General features: G+C 38.0%; 1 protein-coding gene across 1 annotated transcript in view; it reads right to left on the bottom strand.

Annotated features, from left to right (window-relative positions):
• The window catches only part of abi3bpb (ABI family, member 3 (NESH) binding protein b), a 54,305-nt gene extending 32,620 nt beyond the window's left edge, over positions 1 to 21,685 (bottom strand). The window contains exon 1 of the mRNA XM_084417982.1: positions 21,463 to 21,685. The gene's annotated coding sequence lies outside the window, so the exon portion shown is untranslated. The remainder of the gene's footprint in view (positions 1 to 21,462) is intronic.
• Between the last annotated feature and the right edge of the window lie 820 nt (positions 21,686 to 22,505).

Genomic DNA, 22,505 nt, shown 5'->3' with positions numbered 1-22,505 from the left:
GGTGACCTACTCATTTACATTTTCTCCTTCAGTGATTCTGCTTGTTAACATCAGGTGTCTTCAATAATGCTCAATCATCAATCAATTCATCACTTAATTATCTTATTAACTTCAACACTACTTCAGTGTTACTTATAACACTCTTAGTGTGGACTCATATAAACACTGAGCAGTGTTAATTTAACACAGGGGATTTTGCTGTGTTGAAATGACTTATCGCAAGAGAAAAGAATTACGTTTTAGTCGTTTCATTACATTTCATGGAAGGGTGACATCTAAAACTTTTAAACAGCTTATACTACACAAATATGATTGATCAATATACTTGTATAGAAATGTTTATTTACATTATATATTTATGTATTTATTAGAGATTTTGCTTGGTGGCACATGACCCCCAAACCCTTTATTTACATACATTATACTGTAAAAAACATATTTTCATCATATCGCAAGAGAAAAAAATTATGTTTTAGTTGCATAATATCAGTTCATGGAAACGCCATCATTTTAGACATTTAGAAAATATCGAAAAAGGTTTGCCCAAACCTGTTTGTGCCCAAACCAGGTTACTGACTAGCAGTGTTGGGGGAAGTTGGGAAAAGTTGAAATCCTCACTTGGGATTGCTTGTTTGTTTTTTTTACAAAAATAAAAATGTAAAGATCCTTTCAGACCAAAAGTGAAACGAATAAGCCTGAGGCTAAAAAAAAAAAAAGTATATATATATACAATTGTGATGTATCTAAAGTCATTTTTGCTTATTAGTATTGTTGAGTTGGATCATCAAAGGTGAGCAGCAAAGACATTGGTTAATAAAGTGAGATTAAATACATAATGTATATTTGTATACATTTTTTTGCATAATATTCTGAGTTTCTATTTTATTCATTTTGAGGAAAATAGAATCTGTTTTTGTGCAAGTGAGATGAATAAATGTATGCGTACATTTAGTGTAGAACTACAGTAACCATCATATTTGCATAGCCAATTTCTCTCAACATGGGACAGAAGAGCTGTCAGTCTATAAATGGGAAAACAAAGTAACTTGCATTACTCATCTCAAATCACTCAGATATATTGTTGTAAATGTAAAAGTATTGCTACTTTACAAGTTACTTGAAAAAAGTCATCTGAATACTTAACTCATGTTACTCGTAATGTTTTACCCCAATACTGTATGATAGACTACTGATATTTTACTTTTAATTTGACAGCGCTGAAAATGCAGTGGCACCTGAGCTCTCTTTCTCCATCTTCATTAGTTTACTAATAGCCTATCAGCTTTATATTGGCAATTGGCCACCCTGCCATGTAGGATATTGGCTTTGACCATCAAAAAAATCTATTTTGTTTAATCACTATCACTGACCCATGTATCAGGTAAAAACTTCATGAACATATAACATTTATTTCATATCACCGATGAAAAATGTCATGAATGTCAAGCAAATTATAAGGGCAATAATGCAACAGTATTTTTTTAAAGCAAGCACCTTAATTTTTTCCCATTCTTGTCCCTTAATTCTTAAGGGTGTCAGGGAGCCCCCCTCAGCTCGAACACTGGAAGGACCATCTGTACATCTGGAACTGGCTGAAAAGAAACGTCCAGAGCTCCTTTGCAGGAACGGCATGCTGGGTATTTTCCACCTCTTTATTTGCATGTCCTGGGGAAAAGACGATCATTGAGTGAATGTAGGTCAGAGTGTCTTTTCGCTCCGCTTTTGAGATCCAGATGAGACCTAAATCCTGTGGGGTTTAACGCCTATTAATGTTCTGGACATCTTGTGCATAAATGTGTGGACGTTACACGTTCCACATGTTCATGGTGGTGAAAGAGGCTGCGATGCGTCAGACTTTAATTTCTCTCGCTTGAGGGGCCCGGCTCACACTGAGACTCTTAGCACACTTAACACTATAGACAGGAGTGTGCTCACTAAAACCCACATGTGTGCAGATGACAAGACACATTTCATGGAAGGGTGACATCTAAAACTTTTAAATAGTTTGTATACTACAAACATATGATTGCAAAAAGATTAATAATGACCAGTTACTAAACATTTATACTTCAATATACTTATTTTATACAACATCATATATTTATGTATTTATTAGAGATTTTGTTCGGAGGCACATGACCCCCAAACCCTTCATTTACAATATATTTTCATCTTTTCAAACTATACATAATTACAATGGCATAAGGCTTCAGCTTCAATATGTGATCACAGTTTTACAATCAATATATTCCAGTGAAGGTTTGTTAGGAATACAAAAACTGACCTGAGTTTTAAAGTAATGAAGAAACACCTGTTCAATCATGTGATCGCTGGAACATGTGTTATATGAAGCATTGCAGTATAGGTTTTAATCCAGAAGTCTGCACATTTAGATAAATACTAGTGGATTCTCATGTTTACTTGTAGTAGCATCTTCATTCTTAATTTTCCACGAAATTACACTAATCTGATCAATTCTTTTTTATGTGCGTTTCATTCATGCACAAAACTAGAGGTCGCTCTTGAGCCGGTATGACCAGCGAAGAAGAGCGATGTAACATTGTATGTTGACACATGAGGAAATCAGTCCTCTAAGTGCCATTTATGAGCTGTGTCTTAATTCAGAGGCTGCATCCTTCGAAGTATGCGGACTTCAAGCGTGAAGTTTAACAACTTCCGAGTGATGTTAAATGGGACACAATGGGTTCAATTTCCCCTGAGAAATATACTGTAAATACTCCCCCAATTTGTGTTTCCTGGCGCAAAGCCTGCCATATGTCTAATCAAGTTGTGCTCCAAATTTGAAGTTGATATCACAAAAATGTTTCTGTGAGATTTTTGTTTAGATTGATTTTTTTATGCATTCTCCAGTCACAAATTAATATATTTGGAACCTTAAGTCTCAGACCTTTCCAACGATATGTGTTTTTAAAGATTTGATAATAAAATAGTGCAGTAAATTTGGTAAATTTTTTAAAATGACACCACCCACGAGGGGGGAGTCGACCGCTAAAAGGTCTTAAAGTACCGTTTTCAAGGTAATGCAATGTGCAATCTCAAAATAGTTTTCAGGATGAATTTTGAGTGTTTGTGCTTTCGAGTGATACCTAATTTATGATGACTTTTAAAATATGTGATAGGAAACTAGGCCAACTGGCCAACTGACCTTTAACATACAAAGCAACAAATATCTATTTTCTGCCTGGTTATGTGATCAGAACCAATGTAAGATTAGTAAATGAATGAAAAAAAAAAAATGATGTATTCATATACAAGATACAATATACTTCTTATTTAGTGTAAAATTGTCACATATGGCAAAACTAGTTCAAGAAAGCAATATTCCTCAATTTCAGAAGATGCTTTCTTTGATCAGCAGGATTTGCGATTCGGAAAATGTGTGCAGTTGTAACCCATATGGGCTGGTCTTGAACAGTTTGGCCTAATCTGCTTTTGTTCACTCACTTATGAGTGTCACATATTGACTTTTCTCGTGGTGCTTTGTTGGTCAACCTTTGATGGTAGGCTGATGTTGGTTGTTGTCAAAATTGGAGCAGTGTAGCATTTGTTTGCTTAAAATTCTGCCTCTTTTAATTTCAGTGGTGACCTAGAATCTGTATCACACCACATCTAGATGCTCCCAAATTAGGCCCTGTCAACAAATCCATCTGCAAGTAATGTTTGGGACAGTTTATTGAGGAACATCTGGACTTGTTATCATTTCGTTTAGATGATTCATCACTCATAACAGCGGCCTATACAGCTCAAATGGAAGTAATTTAAAGCAACCTTGCTGTGTTGTAAAATGTTTGTTTGTTTAAGAGTTTTGTTTGAGGCACTTAGTATCCTTAGTCTTCCTGTTGAAGTCAGAATAAGATACATTTTGGACTAGTCCTTTTGCTAATGATCAAACGTCTGGCTACATACAGGTGAGACTACAATGATGGTATCTTATACATCACACTTTGTGATTTAACATACAACCTTTCAATTACCACAACTAAGCCACAGCCATACTTATGAGCCATATAATTATCAGATAATGATTTCAGTATACTGAAACATGAGTCCCACCTCACATACAGAAGCACTGACACGAAATCTAGCGTCAAACATGAACGTTCCCCTCATTTCCCACATAGTGCAGGCACAGAAATTCCTTATCTATGATCCGCTGCCAAAACCTCTTCATTCGGTGGAGTCATAAATTGCATTGTCTGAAGACACCCATAACAAAGACACTGCAGCCATTTCACTGTTTAATGGGAAGTTTCTCACAACTCAGTTTTCTTCCTTTTCTTGTTAAATGTTCCAAGGTTTCGTTCACTATGACCTTGGCCATCACCCATGACCATCCATAACAGCGTTTTAGGCCAGAGGTTGTATTTCTGTTAGATGGACCAGAGAAATTGCCTAACAGTGAAAAGGAGAGACTGATGAGTCAGGATGTTTTTAAAATCCCATTAAACTGACTTGGCATCATACATTTTTCAGGATTCTTTGATGAATATAAAGTCATCAAAATATAATTTCCAATACCAAATATTTGTAAATATTCCAACTCTAGTCCTTAGACTCTCAACCGAGAGTTACTAAAGTTCCCAATCCAAACCATAAGGTCCACATATTGAATTCATCTAAATTTTTCCTAATTTCTCCTAAACATGATACACAAACACTGATTGCTGAAGAATTTCAGGCATGTTATTTTAATCTGGCAGAGATTTAAGTATTTGCTATGTTAATTCTTGCACCATAAAGGACACACACCTTTTAAACATGTTTTGTTGTCAGTTAAAACCAGCTGTCGCTACATAATATTCCACTGACTGTGTGCTAACCGGTCTTGAAGTACTGAAATCACAGCAATCTCTTGCCTGGAGCAATTTCTAGGAATTATTTGGCTACGTCATGTTGTACCAGAACAGATCTCAATCAATTATAAAGACTCTGAACATCATAGTGGAGTGTAGTGGAGTATCATTTACTATTGGTTGTTACCCAAGAATTTTCTGAAATGTCTTGTGGAGCTTTATGGAAGCAAAATATTTTTTGATGTTCCATGAATAGAGAAACGGCCAAGGACAAAATGGTCTCACTCACATTTCACATTTCCATTTGGCATTGACATTTGTTTGTTATATATAAAAAAGAATAAGTGTCTGAGCATGTGCGGTACTGCCAGTACTGATTTGAAAATTAAGATAGGCTACATTTTGATCAGTTATGATACACGTTCTAGCAACAGCAATAAAAAAAGGATTAAGGATCCTGTTTTCAAGTGCTCTAGGGAAGTTCCTACTTTTGAGTTCGGAAATTCCAACATGATGTGCGTTGACTGCGTTCAAGTGATTTTGTTTTTAAATAAGATGGATGTTGTCCAAAAAGCCTGATAGTTTTTAATTCTAATGTAACATAAATAGATGCACATTTGGATAGATCTGTGTATTCTATTATTCCTAGGCTATAGCAGAGAGTGATGGGAAATGTAGTCTTGTTGCATAATATTGCCTCCTCATAAACCAGATAAATGAGTGTTTACTGGCTATCATCAATGCTATTCTTCATTAATGGTTCAGGAAATGTGTAAAAACTAAATTGTACTATCAACATTTATAATTATTAGCTTCACTGTGTTTTTTTTTTTAAATGACGTGCACAACCTGGAAACGTCAAGGCTTGAAGAAAGTGTTTTTAATGGTATTTTGAGTTTATGGTAGTGTTCATTTGCACTTGGCACGACCATTGTGACGTGACTTAAACACACTCGAAATTTTAAATATGCAATGTAACAGAATAAGTAATTTACCGATCATTTCTTCCGTATTGTGACGTACAACCAAGTGAAATGGATTATTAAAAAAAAGTAAAACATGTAGGGCGGGGACTTGGTTATATCCCTTGGTTGTTGATTGGATAGAAGCATATCTGAATATAAGAAAGGGGCGGAGTTTGTGATTGTGATTGAAGTGATTGGAGAAGTCCAGCATATGTCACCAAAGAGAAGTCTGTCGTTTCACCGTAAGATCAAGAATATGAGATATTATAAAATAATTATGAACGGTTTCACAATAACATTATTAAGATGCATTTTATGATATCATTTTATATTTCCATTTCATTTCAACTTTAAAGAATGTCCATACTGCTCTTTTCCTTTGAAGCTCCAAAAACCACCATAAAAGTAGCCCATCTGATGACAGAACTTTCATTTTTAGCTTAACTATGCTTTTAAACCTCTCAGCGAAAAACCCCCCCAAAAAAACAACAGAAGCAGGAAGAGATTTTAATCTCTCTACCATCATAAATCCAGGCACTACTTTAAGAACTGTTATCTTGGGGTGTTTTTGAGGAAAGGATGGTTAACTGTTATTGTGTGTTTTTCTTATCTGCAGGTATGACTAACCCCTCAGCTGCTGTGTAGGCTAAATTGCAGATGCAGCTCAGTGCTTGGATTACGATTAGCTATCATAGATTTCCCTGCACTGCATCCAGAAAGTGATGCAGGTTCACGTCAGTGAGTGGGCTCTGTTCGTCAGAAGCTTGTTAAATGCCTGCTGTGATGAAGCTGAGCTTCTGTGTGCACTGCTAGTAAAACACTGGCTATTTATTAGTTGAATTGCTGCCCAATTTTTGTAATAATGTGGCTATTTGTAGCCTGTGAAATTCTGTATTCATTTAATAACACTCGTATCTTTATGCTTTTAATCTATGGAAAAGAGCAGCATGAACATTCTTAAAAATTTCTTCTTCTTCATACAGGTTTGGAATGAGGGGGAGTAATTTATATTTTTAGTTTACTTTAATATATTCCTTTAAAGCTCTTTTTAAAAACAGAAGCAATATCTTGGAGTGTTTTTGAGGTAAGGACTATTGAGCCCATCATGTGTGTTTTTCTTATCTACAGTCATGACTAACCCCATGGCAGCTGTAGAGTGACTTGCAGCTGTAGATCAGCATTTGGGTTATGATTAGCTATCATAGGTTTCCCTAAAGTGCATCCAAAAAGTTATGCAAGTGGATGTCAAAGAGTAAGATGCTTGTTAAATGCCTGCTGTGATGAAGCTGAATTTCTGGACAAATTTATTAGTTGCGTTACAATCCAATTTGTGTAATATTGCTGCAATTTCTAGTCAAGTTTGCCTACTTGTGAGACAAATTCTGGTGTGTTTTGTGGCGGGTGAGCAAAGACAGATCCAGTAGGTCTAGTGTCAGCCCTCAGAGAGACTTTAATTTGACATATATCACGATTATGTTCAGTTAGTTTCCAGTAAGTAATCATCTTCGTCCTACCTCCTCTCTACACCACGCTTGGAAACGTGACAGAATAACCGGCCCCAATAATATTATGCAGCAAATTTCCCTGCTTTTGCCCAGGAAGGACTTTTTTTCTTCTTTTATTTTTTCAAATATTCAGTTTGCTTCTGCCAGCTCACCCAATGCTTTCATTTTAATGATGAGATGTTGAAATCTTCGTTTTGGATAGGAGCACATTTTTATTCCCCTTTGGACTTACCAAAAGTGAGGCCATTCTCCGGTGTGTGGAGTGCGTGTATGCCAAGGAAATGTCGCTCCCACCTTGCACCAGTCACCACGCCAAGTCCAGCCAACCTTCACCCTGCACCGCGGATGAGAAGCCAGAGCCCACCGCAGACGGGGAGCTAAGGCCTGCCTGATGGATTTGCCTGTGATAAGGACAGTGCTGACCATCGTCCCGGAGATGAAGCCCCACAGTGAGTCTGACCAGGTGTGTGAACCAGCAACATCTGTGCAAGAGTGTTGGTGGAGCTGGACACAGATGAGAGGCTTATCAACTGGGAAATGGAGGTAATACTTTCCACAAGCCCACCCACAAACTCTTATCACCACCAGTCCATATGTCTGTTCATCATCTCTGGTCCTGTCCAGCCCTGGGTCGTCTGTTCATTGCCGCTGGTCCTGCTCAGCACAAAGCCTGTTTCATCACCCTGTGTTGGGATGGTGTTGTTGTCACTGATCCCGCTCAGCCTCTCTCTCCTGCCATCTCATCAAGATCCAGCCAGTCCTTCAGCTCTGTCTTGGCTGGTTTCCTGCAGCCCCTTGTCTTCTACCCTGATGCTTTGCAGTATGGATAAGCCTTGGGTATTAGAGCCACCAGCTTCACCCAAGCACATGGATCCCCCAGCTCCGCGTCCGGCCGGCCTGATTCCGTCACTCCACCTCAGCCCGTCGCCCTGACTCCCTCCGCCTTCGTTCCTCTCTCCCTCGGCTCCACCAGGGACCATCAGCCCTATGGCTCCACCGGGCTCCCTCGGACCACCGGCTCCACCTCGGTCTGACATTTCCCATCCTGCGCCACGGACAGGTCTGCTGCGCTCCAGCTCTCCCCCTCTACAGCTCTGTCATGCTCCGCCATCCCTCCCATCCCTCAGTTGCTCCAGTTCCGCCTTATTCTTTAGGTACCCCGGTTCCACCTCGAGGGGTCATCCAACAGCTCTGTCACAGCCTCAGGAGCCTCCGGTTCCATCGGCTCTCTGTCTGCGCCTAGGGCTCCACTATCAACGGCTTCTTCTTCGTCAGTTGTCCCCCGGATGTCATCAGCCAAGACTCCATAATGGCTTCTCATCCTGGCGGTGTTCTGTCACGATTATGTTCAGTTAGCTCCCTTTTCATGGACTTTTAGTTTGCACTCATCAGTTTCCTGTCTCCTTTGTTCTCAGTTTGTCTAGTTAGTCTCTATGGTTACTCATTAGCTCCCTTATTTGTATCACCTCTGTTTCTCCAATCATCATACGCCTGTGTTTCTGTTTCCTTTGTCGGTTATCGTTATCGTTGCTCTGAGTTTGTTGAAGGTTTGCCTTCTGTTATTAAAATCTGTTTGAATTAATCTTATTTGTCCTACCTTCTCTCTACACCACGCTTGGAAGGGTTCATATATTTATATATTTTTTGTTTGAGGGCCATGCATCAGTCGCAGTCCTGGTTCACTTAGTGCTCTAGGCAAAATCAAACATGACTAAAGAAAAACATGACTTTTTTTTTCTTTCTTTTTTACGCTTTTCCACTACATGGTACAGTTTAGTACTCACAAGGACCAGAAAGTGCCTTGCAACACAGAAGACCAACAAATGTTCTCCCTTTTCTGGCTTGCTTTAGAAGCCCGTATATTTTTGTCTGTTTCACCATGAACACTGCTGTCCTGCTGAAGTGTATCTAGAGTTTGCAAAACAAGGCCATAGGCATGGATTATTCTCGATATTGCTTTAGCTCTGACACACCACCTTGTTGGACACAGCCTGAGTAGGTTGGTTACATCCCAGTTGAAGAACAACTCAAATGTTTTTGCACTTTGCTGACTCCCTGATAACTGTTGTGATGTTCTGAACAAAACTGAATGCATCAGCTACCAAACGCACCTCCCGCACGAGTTCTTGCAGCAGCAGAGCTAGAAAATGGTTGCAGCAATGCATAAACAGCAAGCAAGGACAAATTTCTTTAAGATGTGCTTGCACCCCAGCGAGGCGACCAAACATATTATGTGCGCCATCAATGCAATACCCTTGCAGTTTTTACAAAGGGAGATTCAAACGCAAAAGCTCATCTTTCACACAGGAAAATAAAGTTTCCTATGTAATGTCTGGTGTGTTATAAAATCCTAAAAATGCACTTTGCTGTGCAAGGTTTATGTCGACGTAGTACAGGTGGCAAGAGAACTGCTCGTCTGAGCTTATGTCCGTAGTCCCGCAGGCAGTAAGGCCATAGTATGGACAGCTTGCTGAACAGCATGCAATTCGTTCTAAAATTTCATTCTGTATGGTGTCAAGCAACCATTTACAAGCTGGTACCAAATGCGTACGTTCAAGCATAAGCTGCCAAAACACTGAGATCTTCCAAAACATGAGACCATCCTCTCATAGGCAGACCCTCTCGAGCTAGAAATTTAACCGACCTAAAGGCTAGCTCCAAAACTGTCCTGGCAGTGTTTTGTTCTTTTAAATCCGAGGGCAGAGCATTAATAGGCTTGCTATTCAATGCTGCCATTTTATTTACTGCTTCCAAATAAAAGTGTGACTTCTCATGTTCTTTGAACTTTTCGCCTGCCTTCCACCAATTTGTAAAGCCTGCTTTCAAAAAAGCAGAATTTGCCCTTATTTTTTTCATCATTAATTAGTTTCTTCTCTACGGCAGAGCAGCAAATAAAACATAAGGCTTTGTCTGCATGTTTTACATAATAAAGCCATTTCCACGTTAAAAACCAACCTGCTTTAAAGCTTCTGACAAAGCGCCTAGTAGGAAAATCAAAATTCCGTGGCTGGAAAGGTTTGTCTCCATCAGCGTTAGCTTGCTCTGGGATATTGTTATCTGTTGTAGAATGAAAGTCCAGAGGGGAGATATTCAGTAATGGATCCTTCTCGGGGACTGGTCTGTGTCTGTTAGGCCTACTTGTATTGGTGGTTGTGCTTGAGCGGCCGTTGCTGCTTGTGTCGGTGGTCGTGCTAGAGCTGGTGTAAATGTTGTGAAGGCTGATTATGGTAAGTTTTGACTTGGATAGGCATTTAGATAAAATCTAAAATTCGCTTTTTTTGCCATTATCTCTGTACAATTTTTTATTTGATTTTTTCACATTGTGTACATGTTATGTCTGATACCACGCGCCAGCATTACATGTTAAGATTCAAGAGGAAGGATTATGATAGGCCTAGGCCTATTTAATAAAATTCATAGCCTATTTAACACATTAATGCACAAAATGGAACCTGAAACAAAATGATATAAATGACTATATGAGTCTAAATGACTAAATGAGACCCACTGCCTTTTTTAATGGTGAGTACACTCAAAATCTTTGGTACACTTCAGTATGTTACAGACATACATATTTGTATTGCTATATGGTATGTTGTTTTTATTATTATGGTGTTATTGGTGCAACTGAAAAGCTGTTGTGACTCAAAGTGTATAGGCATAATGCAAATGGATTTTGGTGTTGTAGGATGTACTTGTGTTTTGGTGTTTTGATACATATAGGTTGTTATCATTTTAGAGAATGTCTGTTTCTCAGATTATAAAAAAGTTTGCCCCCAATTCTATATGTTCTGGTGACGCCCCTGGAACAAGCATTTGTGAAGATTTATTTCTATGAAATGTTTGTTTTAGTTCATTTTAATTCTACTGCTTGTTTTCAAATTTATTTGCCAAAGGTTCGGTTGTGCCCTTCATGGCCACAGTTCACATCCTTTATGGACATAAACAATAGGATCTCCTGCACAGATGGTGTTAATTACTTAATCAACATAACCCCGTTGTATCATAGAGGCACCAGCAATTATGTTACAGTGTTGAAAGCCTGGTAGGGAAACCCCTTTAAGTGCTTGAATTGGGACAGAAAAGATAATTCAATTATGGCATCAAGTGACGATTGAATGTTGAAGCTCGCTGACAGAATTTTGACAAAAATCCAGGGTTTTTTCAATCATCTCTCCAGGCTGAGGATGTAGAGGGACACTTGTTTTTTCAGTTTCATTATTGCTGTTCCAAACAGCACAACCTGCCAGTCGTAGATAGTTTCCAACCACCGTAAGATCGATATGATCCAGCCAAATGCAGCACCTGCTCCAGCCAGTGGATTTTGACGTTTTACTTAAACAAATTCTCAATCCTGTTTCAACCGGCTGTCACACTAGAACAGTAGCCACTGTCGGTTTCACATGGATGGATGGGGCTGGTTGGCAAACGTCTTGAAGGCCCCATGTTTGGGTTCATGAAAGGTGTTTGTCTCGTATGTGATCTTTGGAATCAAATCAAGATTTATTGCCATCTTGCATTGTGTGAGATAAATGAAGTAGGTCTGGAGACCATATGTTTACAGTGATCTCAGACGTAAAACTTGTCAAATGGAAAACAATCAATACAAGACATATCACACGTTACAGGTACCAGACATTTGGACTTGTGTACTTTTCAGTACCATGACTGAAATGAGAGACTTTGCAGACTTTGACATGTATTAACTGCAGGTAAACCAAGATAAACAATCTTTATATACAACTGGATATTTATAATATGCGTTTTTGAGAAGCAGAAAGGTCAAAGAATTGGAAACACAGGAGAAATGAGGGAATGCTGTTCTGTAAATGTCAGGGAGGTTGTTAACCAAAGCTGTTAACAAAGCCACATGAATATTTCTCTCATATCATCAAACCTGTATGTCTTTTTCTAAAGAACAACAGGATACATAGTGTTATATCTGACATCTGCTTGATGAAACCATGGGACGTGTTGCACAAAGCCTCTAAATCCAGGAATATCTTCAAATTCCTCTATAGGGAAAATATGTGGAGCAGAATGGCTCATAGCTTTCTTACGTGAAGGTGCTCATTCCACATTCTTCTCAACATGTAAGAGCCTCATAAGTAATGTTATAGTATACATCCAAATTTTAAGATTATTATTTTGGTTACAGTAGTATCTTTTAAGAGAGGCCTGTACATGTGTTGCAAAGTAATCTGACAAAACCTTACAACCATATATAACAATATGGGAAACCACAAAACAATGTTATACATCGCAAATGCCAATGAAAATAACTTGATACGGGGGAAAAAATGGTGGTCTCCAAAAGAAGAACATTTCCTCTGGAGCCAAGTTTCAGTAATGCCTCTATTCCACAGAGATGTCTTGTATGTATTTATACAGCTGATGTTTTCTCAGCTCATGAGATTTACATTTTCCTGCTGCTGCACAATAGGTTTTTCATTGCTATTGCCAGGTTTCCTTCTAAAGATAGTCAAACTAGCTTGAAAAATTGTGTTTCTCAGGATGAGTCCATGTTATTGGCTACTCAATCAAAGTTAATCAAGGACAGCTATTAGTGGAGGAAGCTCATTTGAAATGTAGCTTGCCAAGCCGCTCATGATTTACTGCTTTTTAAAGAAAAGAAGTTGAAAACAGCAATGCAGAGGACCGAGCTGAATAGAAAGTAGCAGGAAATTAAATGCACAGATGTAACATTAACATCAAACATCAGGTTAAAGTCAAGAAAACAGATGTACTAATTAAACCTGCTCTCTTAAACTGTACTTCCTCTCATATGTAGCATTGGAAAGTCCAGGTTAATGGTTTAATTTAGTTAGTTAATTGCAGTTGTTTAAAAGAAAGTCTCTTCATGGCCATTTGTGGGGGGAAAAAAGCGAAATACTCCAAGCAAAACTATATTTGATAACATGGTTATCATTGATATCATTACAATTATAGGGGCAGCAGCTACTTCTGTGCTCGGGGGCTTAAATCAAATATTATGTTTTTAAAAAAATGCTGGGGCACCTCAGGATGTGTTCTGTCACCTCTGTTGTGCTCTGTTTATGCAAATGAAATATGCAGATGACATGGCACTTGTATGAGGAGCAGGTGTTAAAACTAGAAAAATGAAGTGAAGTGAAATGAAGTGAGTTCTTTATTGATAAATGTCCGTAAGACTAAATAATTGATTTTAAACCATCCAGAACCCCTAACAGAAATAATGTTATGTGATCAACCTGTTGAAATTGTGAAGACTTTTAAGTATTTGGGAACTATTATTGACAGTAAATTGAATTTTTCTGAAAATGTGAATCTTATCTGTAAGAAAGCAAATCAGAGGTTATTCCAGTTATAGGGAAACTGCGAGAATTGTCTGTAAGTTTGGTTGTTTTGCAAAGAGTTTATATCAGTTTAAGTGAGAGCGTTTTAGGGTATAACATAACTGTGTGGTTCAGATTAACTAATATTATTTTTGCAGGAATGTCGCCACAGGCGTGTTTTTCCAATGAGCCTGAAGTCTGCTCGTGTAATGAGTTTGGTGTGACGTTTTGAAATTCATTGATGTCTGGAATTGATGAAACAAAAGGTGTTTAGAGATTGCGGTTAAGACATTTTAGAATGTTCTTGGAGCTTGGTTACCATCACACATAATGTATCTAAGATGTGTGTTTCCTTTCTGGTGCCAGGATGTAAAGAAACGTTTGTTTTGAATTAAGAGCATTGGGATTTTTCAGATAGAACAGGGGTGTGCGTGTAGATGTTTTGGAGTGGGGGTTCTGTAGGGCGGGGGTATAAAGAAATAGTATTTACAGACTGATCTCATGAAATGGCGTATGTATGACACGCCAATTCGTATTTCCATTTTTAGCGTGTTATCAACACGCATAATCGCTTTTCAGCGTGTTTATCAACGCCGTTGACTTAACGTTACATTACTGTATATTTATATATGACCTACCCCAACCGCGTCCCTAAACCTACCCGTCACTGGGGTTAATACCATTTATGAGTGTTCCCCTACCATCCTAGGAAAAAAAATATCGCTCCCCAGATGTAGATATACATTTTGCTCCGTTTCGCTCGGACATTTAACGGCGTACACATACACGCGGAATCACTCTGACGTTTAACGGCGTGGACATACACGCGGAAGATGCCGGTTCGTTTCGGCGTGGACATACACGCGGATAGCTCAAAATGCGTATAAATAACACGCCACTTGACTTGAAAGTGGCGTGTATGTTTACGCAAAGTCATGATGTCATGTTGGTATTTAAAACAACTCAATGCCATGAAGCAGAACAATCAATTCGCATAAATAGATGGAGCATACAGTAGGTATATTTGTCTATAAATATGCCTACATTTTGACAGAACATATGATACTTGCAAATGTAATGCAACAAGGAAACTTAAGTTAATACAAATTACCATTTAAAAAAATTGGCTATTGAGGCAATAAGTGAGCCAGCACGCCATCAGGAAGTAAACAATAATGAATAAATAATAAAAACTCCTGTGCCTACCTTGCAGATTTAACAGGTGACAGCAAGTCACCGTCTTAATGAGTGAGTCATTGATTCATTCATTCACATTGATTCGTTCACAAATGCTGATTCATTCAGAAACGAAACATGTTGTTCAGAGACGCAAACCGATTATAATGTGCCTTTGTTTGGAACTATTTTCGTTGAAGGAGCAAACACAGACAATATGTGACTAAAATGTAATTTATTATATTAACTTATTATAACCTGTTAATTTCAGCCCCTGGTGTGTGTCAATCAAGATGTTGCAGTGTTGCATTGCCTCACGCGCCCCCTTCTGGATTAGAGTGTGGATTGCCTGTGACTGAACTTATTCGTCGTGCGACTGCATACACCGAACCGTGACGTCCGCGCCGTACGGTTCAGGCCGAATACGTGTACTGTACAATTACACCCCTAATATGTATACAAAATATGAATTTATAAACCAGTGAAAACAGGGGGTGCTCCACAGAAGAAAATAGTCATACAGGTTTGGAACGACATGAGGGTAAGTAAATGATGACAGAATGTCCTTTTTTTGGAAGAACTAAGGTCACGATATGTAAGAAAAGACCAGTGCCAGGTTGAAACGCCTCTCCAGAGATGAGTTCACACTTGATTTATGGGGGTATCGGGTAGTATAGAACAGGCATCTATGCTTTCTGAAGTAATGAGATCTACATAAGTCAGTTTTGAGAGAAAACTTATGGCTGTGGACTTTGACCTGAATCATGTTTGATTTTGTTTGGCGTCTTATGTTAAAAATCAGTTGAAACTCTTTTGTGTTGCTTTTCACATCTTTACCTTACCATCATTTCCATCTCTCTTTCCTCGTCATTTATGCTTTTCTGACAGGCCAATGTGCTGTCAGTTCGGTGGGTTTTACGGTCAGCTAGAGCTCCAGAAGTTTGGCGCGCTCCGGCTCGCAGTTTATAGCGGAGTCTGCAGGAGCCATTATGGCCGCCCCGGACTGGCCAAGCCCCAACAGCAATGCACAGCGGATCAAAGGCCGTTACGCAATGATGTATTTAAGTTCCTGACAATATTTGGGTTTCTTTTTGGACTTACCGTGGTGTTTTGACTCTTGGACAAATGTGTATGAAGGATTATCTTGCATGTGAACTCTAGATGTGGACCAGGTTGGTCTGTTGTCAAGTTTCGAAAATGCAGTAATAGAGAATCAAACCCCAGCAATGAACTGTATGAAGTGAGATCACGGCTAAAGCATGCTGGGAAGCCACAAATATCCCTCACAGCGGGACCAGAAATTAAGTGGCCCATTCCTTACTCCACCCCATGAGTTTTACATTGAGTCTCAATATAATCTAACATTACATAAGAGGCTGCTCTCCCAGAGCAACTGATAAACACACCTCCTAGAATAAGAGCATTTTGTTTAGTATGCCAGAAAGGTTGCATGAAGAAAATGATCATTATTGATGCTTTTATTTATATTAATATTGTTATCATAAAATATTGATGTGTTGATGCAATTTTTTTCAGTCTGAATCAGTTTAGAATAATTCAAAACGCAATTCATACATACAATGATTTGAATACACCTCTTGTATGATGCACATGTTTTTAATTTCTGAATTAAAATTCATTGCGCTGTCATTGGGGGAGCCTCGTTATTGAAAATATTACTTTATTAAGTAGATTAATAATAAATAATTCAATGAAATTGCTTTGCCATAGTCATGTGGTGCAACCCACATGCAGAAAAAGAGGTGTTTATGACAGGTTGTAAAATGTCAATGGGTTTAAAATAAATAAATTGAATGATTTGAAAATTATTAAAGTGCCCCTATTATGCTATTTTAAAGTTTCCTAATGTTGTTTTGGAGTTTCATACAACAGGTTTACATGCATCAAAGGTAAAAAAAAAAAAAAGTTTAATTTCCTCATAATATACATTTGCACATCACCATATTTTCAATGATTCTCAAACGACTGGTCAAATTAATCAATCTCTCTAAATCCCTCCTTTCCGCGAGCTACTCTGCTCTGATTGGCCAGACAGCTCAGTCTGTTGTGATTGGTTTACAATCGAAAACAAAAATCGAATTCGAAAACAAAAACGCCCATTGTCATAACAACGTTAGCTGTCCTGAGGCTTCCTACAACGTAAACTAAAGACAGTAACAAACAATGACGTTGATTTGACCATATCAATGCGAGCGCGAGTCCGATGATGAAAGATTGGAAGAACTAGTTATTCAACCAGAGGACGACTCCATCGTAAGGACGACTCGAGCAGGACGTTTCTCAGTGATACACTCCTCAGTTTGAGGTACATTATGAGATGTTGCAACTGTAATTCCTCACCATAAGCATTAACAAGTGCATGTCCATCAACAAACCGATTATTTTAGTTGTACTTATTTATTTACAGAGTATTTTTCTAATTTATTGCAGTGAACATGTGAACTGTATCAATAACAGTGCATGTATGCAGTACATTAGCCGAGCTCTAGCGTGAATGACTGATGTAACATAAACGTTGGTAAAACAAATCTCGCTACATGCTTAATATTTACTCAAAGTAGTGAGAACGACAGACAATCTGCATTAATAGACAGTTATAGGTAATAGTGGTCCACAGCTGATTAGCAGAAGTTTTCATTAAGACAGTGATAACGTGAGTTATCCAGTTTATTATTAGGAGACCTACACAATATAAAACTCAAAACTAAGTATTTTGAACACCATCTTTCAAGAGCAAGCGTTTTGCAAATCCTGCATTGAACTCCGAGATTTGAGAAGAAGTCAGTAAAATAAAGGGGACACAGCAAAAGTTTAGGATTATAGTGCTGTGGTATCGTGTTAAAGATGAATTTTAACCACTGATTCTTCACATACTTGTCATTGGGCGGTGGAAAAAAAACTGGCTTTACCTTCACATTGTAGAGCACAGCATCTTCTCGACATGATGCTGTCCAGTATCCACAGGAATCAGCTGCCGGTTTGAGGTTCAAGTTTTCCCTGGTGTCTGTGTGCGCAATAAGTGGGCGGACAATATGCTAATGTTTCGTCTTGACGTCACAACGAAGCATTTTTGATTACGCTTTACCTGATAGTTACACTACATGACATTTTTAGAGCCATTAAAAATAAACTTTTGCTAAAAAAGTTTTTCAAAAGCATACAAAACCATCCGACATTAATACAAATAGTATATATTTGAGAATGCATCACGTTTATAGGAAATTTTAATGATTTCTCTTTTTTTTACGTGGACTCTTATTTCTCATCGACCTTGATACTGTTACTTATGTAATGCTGAAACCATGAGCTCATAATGGCAACACATTACATAATTTAACAAAACATTGAGTATATGTCTGCATAACAGCTGTCATTTACATTATCGTCATCCTTTTTCCTCTGAACGACGCTGTTATTTCAGTTATGGCGTTTACAGCAGCACGTCTTACTACATATGCGGCAGATACAGATAAATAGCTTTCATAAAGCTGCCAGCATGATGGCATGCTTTAGATCTTCTTAAAATGTTTGGACGGATGCTGGACTTTCGGCTGCCCTCCAATCAGGGATACTGGAAGCCAAGGAACATAGAACAAACGCACACAGCATGTAGAGCGAAACATTGCTTTTGCAGGCCCCCATTGCCACGCCGCACCGTCTTTTCCACAGGCACCCGTCCAGTGGAAATGTTATCTGCACAGATACTTATAGCACACATCAGTCAGTGTGATCGAAGTCTCATAAGGAATTTTCTTCAAATATGAACCATTAAAAAGCAGTTAAGTGCAGTTAAGGAAACAGTTTGGGAATATTCTAACTCTAAGGAGTTTCGGTTGGATTCAAGAGGCCATTGATTTCCAAAATTCGATTGAGTGTATTGTTCCTCCTGTTGCTTCGGTCTCCTGTTGCTTTGGTCTCGTCGTACATTTTTGTTTTCCAATAGACAGTTCCATGCTGTCCTTCAAGAAAGTTGTGGGTGTCACAACAGTTCGTAAACAGTCTCCTCACGTGGACAGAGGTGGGATCCGTCCGCAATGGAGTGTAGGAAAACGAGAGTGTGAGAGAAGGGGAAAAAGTGGAGACCTCTCAAGTGCTTCTTTCCACAGGAAGCAGAGTTCATTTAGGTGTGGCCCACGTGCGTCCTTCAAAAAAAAAAAAAAAATCTAAATAGGATGTTTTGGATGTTGCAATGGGAGACCGACCAGAGCCAAAATCTGTCACAGGCCAAATAGAGAACCGGTAGAGTGGAAAAACAAAACGAAACAGATCCAAACAAGTTTTAGAGGAGTTTTGATTGCCCATAATTCATTATACTAATTGATTATAACTTATTAAGTAAGCCAAATGTTAAACCAGATGGGGATTTTTGTTTAAATTTGCTTCCGATTCTTCATATTCCACTTAACGATTCCAGTTCCTAAACGATTTAGAGAAAGCATTCCACCCTCATAATTGGTCCTTATACTACAAATACTATTCTTGATAACATATTTTTGCTTTTATGTAAAATACCATTCAATCATTTTCTGAAGGTCACCTAACTACATGCAAAATAACTCTCATTAATTTGCAACTTCATGTCAACTAACTAGTATTAGTAGACTGACAGGATAGGGTTATCGTTATATGATTAGTAGAATAAGTTGACATGTACTTGCAAAGTTATTTATAGTCAGTGGAATTAAGCAGACAGTCTACTAATACTCTAATGAGAGTTAGTTGATACGTACTTGCAAAGTTACTTATAGTTCGTAGAATGTCTAAAATGTACTATAAAAAAAAAATATATATATATATATATATATATATATATATATATATATATATATATATATTATCTTACTCTATATATATATAAAAATTACCCAAAAATATAAAATTCACTCATGTTGTTGGAAACACATAGGACTATAAGATTTTGAAGAAAATGTATTAATTCAGTTCCTCTCAAAGAAAAGATTCACACAATATTTACACTGATTTAAGCCTTACATTAACATAACATAGATACTGTATGTTATTCATTCATTTCGAATTGGACGTGTAAGGAGTCAAGAACCATTCCAAACGATTCAGTGAGCAGGTGAATGAATCAATAAACCAATTCAAATTAATAACTTTATTAAAGTGATTTTTAAATCTTTTTGATTCATTATAAAGAAATGTAAGATTCTTTGACTGCGAGTTGACTGGTCGTGTTACATGTTTTTGCTGTGTAGTGCATTCAAATAAATTGTAATTTATTTTTGTGTGTGGTACTATAAATTATATAACTGTATAACAGTGCAAGAAATACTGTTCAATTTAGTTCTATTTGAGTTCTGAGACTAAGGCCCTGTTTACACCTGGTATTAAGATTAAGAAGTGTTTTGGTCGATCATGATCACAAGTGGACGTCAGTAAATACAGGTGTAAATGGGGTCTGAAACATTTTGAGCTTGTCCACTTTCAACCACTTCCAGAGGTAGTTGAAAACTACTTGCTGTGTAAACGCTCATGTGGTCGAATACGTTCGAACAGACACAAAAGATCGTCTACTCTTCGCCTACTGACCTTAATGAGTAAACATTATGGGAAGCTCTCTAGCCAGACGGGATTTAAACTTTGTCGGCTGAAGACCCAAGTTTAGTTTGCAGACAATAAACGTACCAAGCACAATGTTCTCTCACCATTCCTGATTTCTAACACACACTCACAGCGTTCGGAGGTTATCAGAGCAGAAACAAAAGCTGATGCTCTCCATATGTTCTCCCATCGTCTCCCGTTGCATTCATATGTAAATTGCATGAGCTTATTTCATCCATTAGATCGAAAGATCTGAAAAAGCCTACATTTACCCTCCCATAGACAAAGTGGTCAAAAGTGGACAAAAGAGACGGAATAAAACACCAGGTGTAAACGGGAATGTGTCTCCCTCGTCTACTTGTGATCCGATCGCGCAAAAAGGGGTAAACAAGGCCTTCTGTTTTATCCACATCTGCGGAACCATTAACAGAACCAAACGTCATGAAAATGATTTGTTTCCAGGATTAAAAATAAAAAAATGGAATCAGTTCTGAATAAAAATTGTTCTCGATTTCCAACACTAGTATTCACTTTGAAACTAAGCCCAAGCTTTAAAGTGCAGGACAAACTTAGCACTAACATCACTGCTTTCCAAAAAGCTCTCTTGCCTTTGCAGCCACCATCAGTACTAGGCTACATTAAACTATGTCACACTGTTGTTAAAGCACCTCTGAATGTTTAGAGTAACTATAAGCATTAATATTCACTGCTCATTAATAGAAAGCCCTTACTTAAATGATCGTTAACAGATTAGAGCGGATGGCCAAACATGGAAGTCTGAGAGAAAGAAGGCTTATTCCACACCAATAGAACATTAAATGCTGTCCACCAACTTAGACCAAAACAAAACCGAGAAGAAAAAAAAGACAATAAAAAAACGATTTAACCCGGCTTCCTTCCAGAATCAATCAGGAAATCGTGCCGGAAAGCCGAAAGTCGTCTCGTTTTGACTGAGGGGATCATGTTTTTCACACATTTGATACAACCCAGCTGAGGGTTGGTTAAATACGTTGAAACAAACTTTCCATCTGTGTATGGAAATGTAATCACTATGGAAATAAACATTTGCTCTGGAAGGCAGTTTTAGAGGCTGTTCTGTTACCTTATCTGGGTAGAGGGTCGTAGTACAAACGCGACGTTGCCAGCTGCTTCAAAACATCGCTGGTCATTGAGCCGCCATGCCGTGTGGTTTCTATTAGTTGTGCTCTTATCGAGATATCGCCGAGCTCAGGCTCATGTTGTGCTTTGAACTGTGGTTCTGGAGGGCAGTGGAGCCCGGAAAGTTGACGACTGAAATGCGAAACTGAGACCCACTAAACGCATGTGCCGCAGGGTAAAACTCACACTGAGATAAAGCAGCAAGTTTAGAGAAGAGCGAATCAAAGCGCCTGTCGTGAAAGACATGTTAGGAAAAAATGTGAGAAAAGCGACACTTCAGCGCACGTCTCGGGTCTGACTAGTTATGATTTATTATGCTTCCTTTTGTTCGCTGTTGGACTGTGTTTTCTGTTCATTCTCTGTAGTGCAGGTCCAAGATCGAGTATTTGACACACTGCTTTGCTGAAAATCGTTCAAAATAGTGCAATAAGCTCCTTTTTTTATGTCACGAAACTAGAACAACACAACGGAATACGCGGGAAAAAGACATAGAGAAGCCATGAATGTTAGATATTAAGTAGTGAGCTTTATCTTAGTTGTCATTGTTTTGTTGAATTATTAAAAGTTATGCATAATAACTGCAAAAAAATAGGCCTAGATATTAGATCAAATATAATTATATAATATTTAAAATAAAGCCAAATGGTTTCATTTGTATGATAATAATAATAAATACAATTATTTGTTTTATAATGAATATTAATATTTATCATTGTTTCTTTATTATATTATAGCCTACTGTGTAAATCTGTAGAAAAAAAAAGTGCTTCTAATTTTACAGACATTTTCTTTAACCCTAAAACCCAACACAATACAATGAATAATTCAAAATACAAGAAAAACACCTGTGAAAAATCTATATGGAAAATTTCCTCATCTTAACACAGTACATTGACCCTATTTTTACTGACTTTATCAATATTACATATAATGTTATTAATAGTAGCCTATATATGAAATATTAGATTATGTTATTCCACATTTAAA

This window comes from Rutilus rutilus (genome assembly GCF_951802725.1).
Source record: "Rutilus rutilus genome assembly, chromosome: 8".
In the NCBI taxonomy this organism is placed as follows: domain Eukaryota; kingdom Metazoa; phylum Chordata; class Actinopteri; order Cypriniformes; family Leuciscidae; genus Rutilus; species Rutilus rutilus.
Note: the sequence above shows the minus strand (reverse complement) of the source record. Positions and strands in the feature narration are given on the sequence as shown.